This window comes from Lepidochelys kempii, chromosome 5 (genome assembly GCF_965140265.1).
Source record: "Lepidochelys kempii isolate rLepKem1 chromosome 5, rLepKem1.hap2, whole genome shotgun sequence".
NCBI classification, from domain to species: Eukaryota; Metazoa; Chordata; order Testudines; family Cheloniidae; genus Lepidochelys; species Lepidochelys kempii.
In genome coordinates, this window is record NC_133260.1 from 13,873,088 (window position 1) to 13,881,057 (window position 7,970).

The 7,970-nt window shown below is 44.9% G+C and overlaps 1 protein-coding gene across 1 annotated transcript in view; it reads left to right on the forward strand.

Annotated features, from left to right (window-relative positions):
- Window positions 1–7,970, forward strand: part of KATNAL2 (katanin catalytic subunit A1 like 2) — an 85,983-nt gene that overhangs the window by 57,540 nt on the left and 20,473 nt on the right. The gene's annotated exons all lie outside the window — the stretch shown is intronic.

Genomic DNA, 7,970 nt, shown 5'->3' on the forward strand with positions numbered 1-7,970 from the left:
ATGAAGCCCTTTCTTTCGACTTAAAGGGCTCTTAAAATCGATTTCCTTACTCCACCCCTGACAAGTGGATTAGCGCTTAAATCGGCCTTGCTGGGTCGAATTTGGGGTACTGTGGACACTATTCGACGGTCTTGGCCTCCGGGAGCTATCCCAGAGTGCTCCATTGTGACTGCTCTGGACAGCACTCTCAACTCAGATGCACGATTGTTTGCCATTGCTCTGACGCAGGGAGGGGCGACTGACTACATGGCTTACAGGGTTGGCTTACAGGGAGCTAAAATCAACAAAGGGGGTGGCTTTACATCAAGGAGTGTTTCAGGCAGGACTTCACGGAGGGTTCCAATAAGAAATGGTGCACCTAAGTTATTCTTATTGGAACAAGGAGGTTAGTCTGGCCTCTGATTGATACATGGCTAGATTTACCTCGCTGCACCTTCTCTGTGAGTGACTGCAGTGTGACCTAGAGGAATGAGTCCCCTAGACGGGGGGCGGGAGGGGGGGAGGTTTGCAAATGAGTACAAAACAAATCTGGTCTATTTCTTGTTTTGATACACTCCATCTATCTTTTACATCTTTAGCTGGCAGCAAACGGTGCAGAAGGACTGCATGCCATCCACATCTCATAGCTGCTCGGCAGAAGATGGTACAATAGGACTGCTAGCCATCCTCATCTCTTGCCTGCCCGGCAGAAGATGATGCAATAGGACTGCTAGCAATCCGTATCACCTGCCTGCTCACCATAAGATGGTTCAATGGGACTGACTGCAGGACTAAAGAGAATGACTTGATCAAGTCACTCCAAATTTAGTCCCTGCGCCCATGTCTGCCCAGGCGCTCCTGATCGACCTCACACAGGCGACCAGGAGCACCTCAGACATGACGATGATGGCTACCAGTCCTATTGCACCATCTGCTGCCACAAGGCAATGGGTTGCTGCTGCTGTGTAGCAATGCAGTACCGCGTCTGCCAGCACCCAGGAGACATACGGTGACAGTGAGCTGAGCGGGCTCCATGCTTGCTGTGGTATGGCGTCTGCACAGGTAACTCAGGAAAAAAGGCGCGAAATGATTGTCTGCCCTTGCTTTCACGGAGGGAGGGAGGGAGAGAGGGAACGGGGGCCTGACGATATGTACCCAGAACCACCCGTGACAATGTTTGAGCCCCATCAGGCATTGGGATCTCAACCCAGAATTCCAATGGGCAGCGGAGACTGCGGGAACTGTGGGATAGCTACCCACAGTGCAACGCTCCGGAAGTCGACTCTAGCCTTGGTCCTGTGGAAGCACTCCGCCGAGTTAATGCACTTAGAGCATTTTCTGTGGGGACACACACACTCGAATATATAAAACCGATTTCTAAAAAAACGACTTCTATAAATTCGACCTAATTTCGTAGTGTAGACATACCCTTAGGGGGAGAGGAGCAAGAGCAGAAAGCTTATGTCAGAAATAGCGAGAAGATTAGTGGCTCCTGGTACTCAAACTAGTGGATCACAACCAGTCTGGCATTTACTAGGAAGGACTTGTGTGATTGCCAATGAAGCATGTTACTTTTTTTTAATCCCCATCTGGGATTAAATTCAGCATCTATTATTGCCTGGTAGTCATGGTCAACTTGGTAAAGTTTTGGTCTGGGATATAATTTGTTCATGTATCGATGTCTTGATCTGTTTTATCCATCCTATTCAATTTGGTTTTGGGTTAGTTTTTACCCAACTAGCATCAATGTCATTTGCTTTTAATAGGGTGCTGTAGTGCTCATCAGTATGTTACTTGTTGAGGAATCAGAGCCTAATTTAAATTACTTATTACTTACTTATTAGCACATGTAGCCGAGCTCCAGTGAAACAAAGCATTTATTCTGTTCTAATAGCCTTTCATCCTTCCTTTTCTGATGATCATAAACTGCTAACTGGTATCTTTAGAAGCCAGGATTTTTTAGGCGTTTACCAAGATGGAAGATGCATATGCTGAAGAGGAAGTGTAAGTGGATGACAGCTGAGGTGATGTACGGGGTTAGGAATATTTGTGAAGCTAGCACCACTTTTATAAGGAGGGTGAAGAATTTTATGGTCTGTTGCTTCTTATTTATTAGATTTCCAGTTTAAAGTTTAATAAGGCAACTGAGGCAAAATTCTTTCATCACAAAGCTACTATAAGGTGGGTGCAAAACTTGTTGGAAAACCATTCCCAGAGAGTAATTATCAGTGGTTCACAGTCATGCTGGAAGGGTATAACGAGTGAGGTCCTGCGGGGATCAGTTCTGGGTCTGGTTCTGGTTCTGTTCAATATCTTCATCAATGATTTAGATAATGGTATAGAGCAGGGGTCAGCAACCTTCCAAAGAAGAGGAGCCATTTTTTTGTTTTTGACTTTGACCAAAATATTTTGAGAGCTGCATCACATGCAAAGCTACTTGTAGAGTTAGAATTTATCAATTAATAATAATTGAACATATTAAAGTTATTACTACTCATCAATACTTTTAATGCGACTTCTGCTGTTGAACATCTTTAGAGAGTTGCTCAATGTTCGGTGAATATGGAGTGATTTTCATTTTCAAAGAGGAGTCAAGATTAACATCTTGCAGTTGGCTCCTCAGTTTGTTTTTGATGAAATTCACGTTGGAGAACACTTGTTCACAGAAGTACGTTGAACCAAAGATTGAGAGAAGCCCAAATGCGTATTTCTTCAGCTGACTGTACATATCCGATAGACAACTCCAAATGTCAAATATAATCTGGTCTTGCCGTTTTAGGTCATCCATTTCAGACCACTTGTGTTGTAGCCTCAGGGTGGATTTCTGCCTTCCAGATTTTCAAGTTCAGTGACAAGATCTTTCAATTTTGAATTCCATAAATCCTTGTCTTGCGAGTCCACTAATTCAAGTTCAAATTACACTCAATCGATTCCCGCAAATGCTGAAAAATTCAATGCAGAACTGTCAAGCGGTTTCAAGCGGTTTCAACAGAAATGACAAACTCTGAACTCGTGAAATTGGTCAGCAAATGCAGCTTGCATTTTGATGACTGTTTCTGCAAGGAACCTAACGTCAATATCACAGTCATTTGGTTGTTTGTATTGCTTCTCTATTGGGAAATGCACTAACATGCCCATCTCAATGTCCCTTACAAAGACAGCTTTCGTTCAAATGAAAAAACTTCTTCCAAAAGCAAAATTGCAGTATTTCCTTTTCCCTGTAGCTTCCGATTCAACATGTTTAAGTGAGAAGTTAAATCCACCATAAAACTGAATTTTTGCAGCCAGTGAGGATCCGTTAGTGCTGTATATTTAAGGCCTTTTCTTGGAGGAACACCTCAATTTCCTCGAGACATGACGCAAACGTCACCAGGACTGCACCTCTGGAAAGCCATCTTACCTTGTTATACACAAGAAAATCAGAACATTGGCTGTTAACTTCTCGAAGAAGCTCGCAAAACTGCCAATAATTGAGAGCGCTTGCCATTATTTTAACAATCTGCATGACCATTCCCAGTCCTTTTGAGATTTCCTCTGGAAAAGTGTGTGCACACAGCACCTCCTGGTGGATTTTGCAGTGAAATGAAATTACGTCATGCTCCATACTTTTTTTAAGTAAAGTAACAAAACCTTCGTGTGTCCCCTTCATGCTCGGTGCTCCATCTGTAGCAACAGAAATTATTCTGTTGATGTCAATATATTTTTGTTTCAGACATTCAGTGACAGCAGATGCAATATCTTCGCCCCGAGTTTGTCCTCTGAGTGACAATAACACAATCAACTCTTGAGGACCTTGATCATTAATGTATTTGCCAAGTAAGGCAACTTGAGCAATGTCATCCCCATCGCATGTCTCATCGCAGGCAATAGAAAAATCTGGTGCTGATCTAACATCACTAATCTGCTGGCTGGTTACGTCTGTGGCCATCTTAATAGTTCTGTCCTTTATAGTCTTTGCAGATAATGGCATTTCTCAAATTTTCTAAACTATTTCATCTTTGTTTTTAAAATAGTCGAAGCGGTGCTCAGATGTTTTAATGAAACATTCTTTCACCTATTCTCCATCTGTGAATGGCTTCCCTCGTTTGACGATTTCTTGAGCTGCCACGAAACTAGCAGTAACGGTTCCGCTTGGCGCCTTCATCCATATAGCAAACGTACATCTTGTTTGCTCTTCTTTGCGTCGGAGCGCCTCTGCTGCTTTTTATCACCAGCTGGATAGGGTTCAGCAAACGTCCAAGGTTTCTTTTCAAAATGTCTTTCTAGGTTTGATTTCTTATTGCTGGATAGTTTGGATAGATTGTTTGGATAGTTGGATTGATTGTTGGATAGCACAATGGGAGTCTGGCTGAAGTCGCTATAAAAAGGTAAGACTCAGTCCAATCATTTTGAAATTCTTGATGTTCGTCTTCTATCTTTCTCTTTTTGATTGAAGGTATTCATCTGATCTGTTTTATTTCTGACTTCAGACTTTTTCAAACTGTTGGCGATTAGAACATACTAATAAAGACAGAGCACAGCTGCTTTCTTTTCACAAGAAATTCTAAGAGTTTTATTGGTAGACAATAGTTGCCTTGGTAATGAGCCATTTGAATATAAACAGGAGGGGGCTCCGGGCTGGGGCAGCAGATTGGGGTGCAGGAGAGGGTGCGGGGCCTGGGAGGAAGTTTGGGTGCAGGAAGGGGTTCTGACCTGGGGCAGAGAGTTGGGGTGTGGGAGGGGGTGTGAGGTGCAGGCTCTGGCCGGGAGGCACTTACCACAGGCGGTTCCCAGCTGGCAGCGCAGCAGGGTTCAGGCTGCCTGCCTGCCCTGGCCCCACGCCAGAAGTGGCTGGCTGCTGTATGTCTCTGCATGCCCCTGGCAGGGAGGAGGCAGCTCCGCACACTGCTCCCACCCCCAGCACCATCCTCACAGTTTCCATTAGCCGGGAGCTGCAGGGGCGGTGCTTGTGGACACGGGCAGCACATGGAGACCCCGCTGCCCCAAGGGGCGCGCAAAGATGTGCCAGCAGCCAGCCGCTTCCAGGAGCGGCATGGGGCCAGGGAAGGCAAGCAGCCTGCTTGAAATCTGCTGCACCACCAGCCGGGAGCCGCCTGTGGTAAGTGCCTCCTGGCCAGAGCCTACACCTCATACCCCCTCAAAAAACAGCTGCATGCGACTCCGGAGCCACAGGTTGCCAATCCCTGATGTACAGAGTACACTGATAAAGTTTGCAGATGATACCAAGCTGGGAGGTGTTGCAAGTCCTTTGGAGGATAGGATTAAAATTCAAAATGATCTGGACAAACAGCAGAAATGGTCTGAAGTAAATAGGATGAAATTCTATAAGGACAAATGCAAAGTACTCCACTTCAGAAGGAACAATCAGTTGCACATACACAAAATAGGAAATGACTGCCTAGGAAGGAGTACTGTAGAAAGGTATCTGGGGGGGTCATAGTGGACCACAAGCTAAATATGAGTCAACAGCATACCACTGTTGCAAAAAAAGCAAACATTCTGGGATGTATTAGGAGGAGTGTTGAAAGCAAGACACGAGAAGTAATTTTTCTGCTGTACTCTGCGCTGATTAGGCCTTAACTTGGAGTATTGTGTCCAGTTTTGGGCACCACATTTCAGGAAAGATGTGATGAAATTGGAGAAATTCCAGAGAAGAGCCACAAAAATTATTAGAGGTCTAAAAAACATGACCTATGAGGGAAGACTGAAAAAATTGGGTATGTTTAGTCTGGAAAAGAGAAGACTGAGAGGGGACATAACAGTTTTCAAGTATATAAAAGGTTGCTACAAGGAGGAGGGAGAAGAATTGGTCTTCGTAACCTCTGAGGCTAGGACAAGAAGCAATGGGCTTAAATTGCAGCAAGGGCAGTTTAGGTTGGACATTAGGAAAAACTGCCTGTCAGGGTGGTTAAGCACTGGAATAAATTGCTTAGAGAGGTTGTGGAATCTCCATCATTGGAAATTTTTAAGAGCAGGTTAGACAAACACCTGTCAGGGATGGTCTAGATAATACTTAGTCCTGCTTTGAGTGCAGGGGTCTGGACTAGATGACGTCCCAATGTCCCTTCCAGTCCTATGATTCTATGAAAAGCCACAATTAGATAGGGAGTTCCAACCCATGGAGTTCCCCTTCCACAGGTTCTCCATGTGAGAGTAGGGAGCATGGCCTGCATATCTTAGCACAACCAGCCCCCTCCCCCCACCACATATATAACCCAATCAGTTCTTAGCCACAAGGTACCCACCTCTATGCATGCTACTCCTGCCCCTGACCCCTGAGGAGAGCTTATGGCTAATATGGACACAAAATAATGCTGCCTTTGTAGCCTTCACATTTACCCATTTGGGGGCCCAGAGCCTAATGGAGTAACTACCCAGAGTCCAAGTTAAGTCACAACAGAAGGGGATGCCACCACAGGAAGAGGAGGATGAGGGTGAAGATGAAAGGATTATGTGATTGCCAGAGATGCTACAGCACATGTCTTCAGAGGTGGACTTATTGACTATATTTTTTTAAAAACAATCTGTCCAGGACCATAGAAACAAGTTTTGCACAGATGTAATGACAGTGAAGGTTTGGCAAACAGGACTCTGGTCACAGGGGATTGCATGAACGAAGGCACGGCAGTATGGGGGAGAAAGGACACAGAGAACAGTCAAGGAGGGAGGGACTTGGACTAAGCACAGAGGCCAGTGAAGAGGAAAAGGAGATAAGGGGCCAAAAGGGCCTTGAAAGTCAAAACAAGGGGCTTGAATTTGATCCAGGAGGCAACAGCACTGGATGACAGATTATTTTTGTTGCCGAGTCCTGGATGGTTTGGAGGAGGGACTAGGCAAACATCAGGAAGGGCACAGACATGCAAGTGGTAATAGTGAGTGTGAGCTGGTCAAGGGCTTTGAGTGGGAAAGGTGAAGGATAGGAGTTTGGAGATGTGGAACTGCAGTGTCATTCATGAGCACAGCCTTGAAATGCTGTTTGAGTAGCTAACTACTATTGCACAGCCAAAGTGGTAGCTAAACAGGTCTTTGTATTGGAGTAGGGTATGAAATCCAAGATCTGAATGTGGAGACCTTTCCTCCTATTCTGAAAATGGGAAAGTAACTTGGAGCTAAACCACTGCCTTGTGCCCTTTAAATGACTGCATTCCCTTTTAGGAACCATATTTTTCTAATAAACTACTTCTTAAATGTCTCAGTCCTTTTATATCTCTCCTCTAAACCTCACTGGTTTACTAGCAGTAGATGCCCCTTCCCTGTTAATCTTTTCCAGATGTCCCCTTTTATGGTCTCGGGTGTAGTTGCCCATATGTATAAATATCCCATGATCTGCTACAACATACCCACACTTACTTCCCTCTCAGGCGAACAATCCCGCCTTACTCCTGCCTCAGGTACATCTTCCAAATCCTCACTTAGAAAATCTCCCAAACACAGCATTTTCTTTCCTTCTGCTCACTATTGTCTGTCCTCCTCCTCACACCAGTTCTGTATTTGGATCACACTTACATGGCACGTAACATCCTTGAGCGTCTGTTGGCTTATATTTGTCCCAGTGCTATACAGGGATTGGTTGGCTGGGGGAATTTATTCAGCACTCTGTGTATTAGTTAGCTGGGTAAGGGAGGTAGCTCCTTCAGGTTGCCCGAGGAAGGGCTCCATTATCTTACATAGCTTTTGACTTTCACAGGATTTTGGAAAGAGGATGGGGGAGGTTAGGTAGGAGTCACTAAACTCAACCACGTTTGCAAAAGTAATTTCAAATCCTCAAGTCCTGGTGGGGAGGGACGGAGGAAGGTTGTGCACTGTATTTTTTTAAGCATTGGACATTCACTTATTGTTGCTTATTTGTATAGCAATAGCACCTAGGAGCCCACTCATGGACCAGGATCCCATTTTGCTGGGCCTTGCCAAACACAGACCAAACAGACAGCCTCAAAGCCAAAGAGCTTCCATTATTTCTTGCATGCCCCATACACAGCTTGCACAGCCCA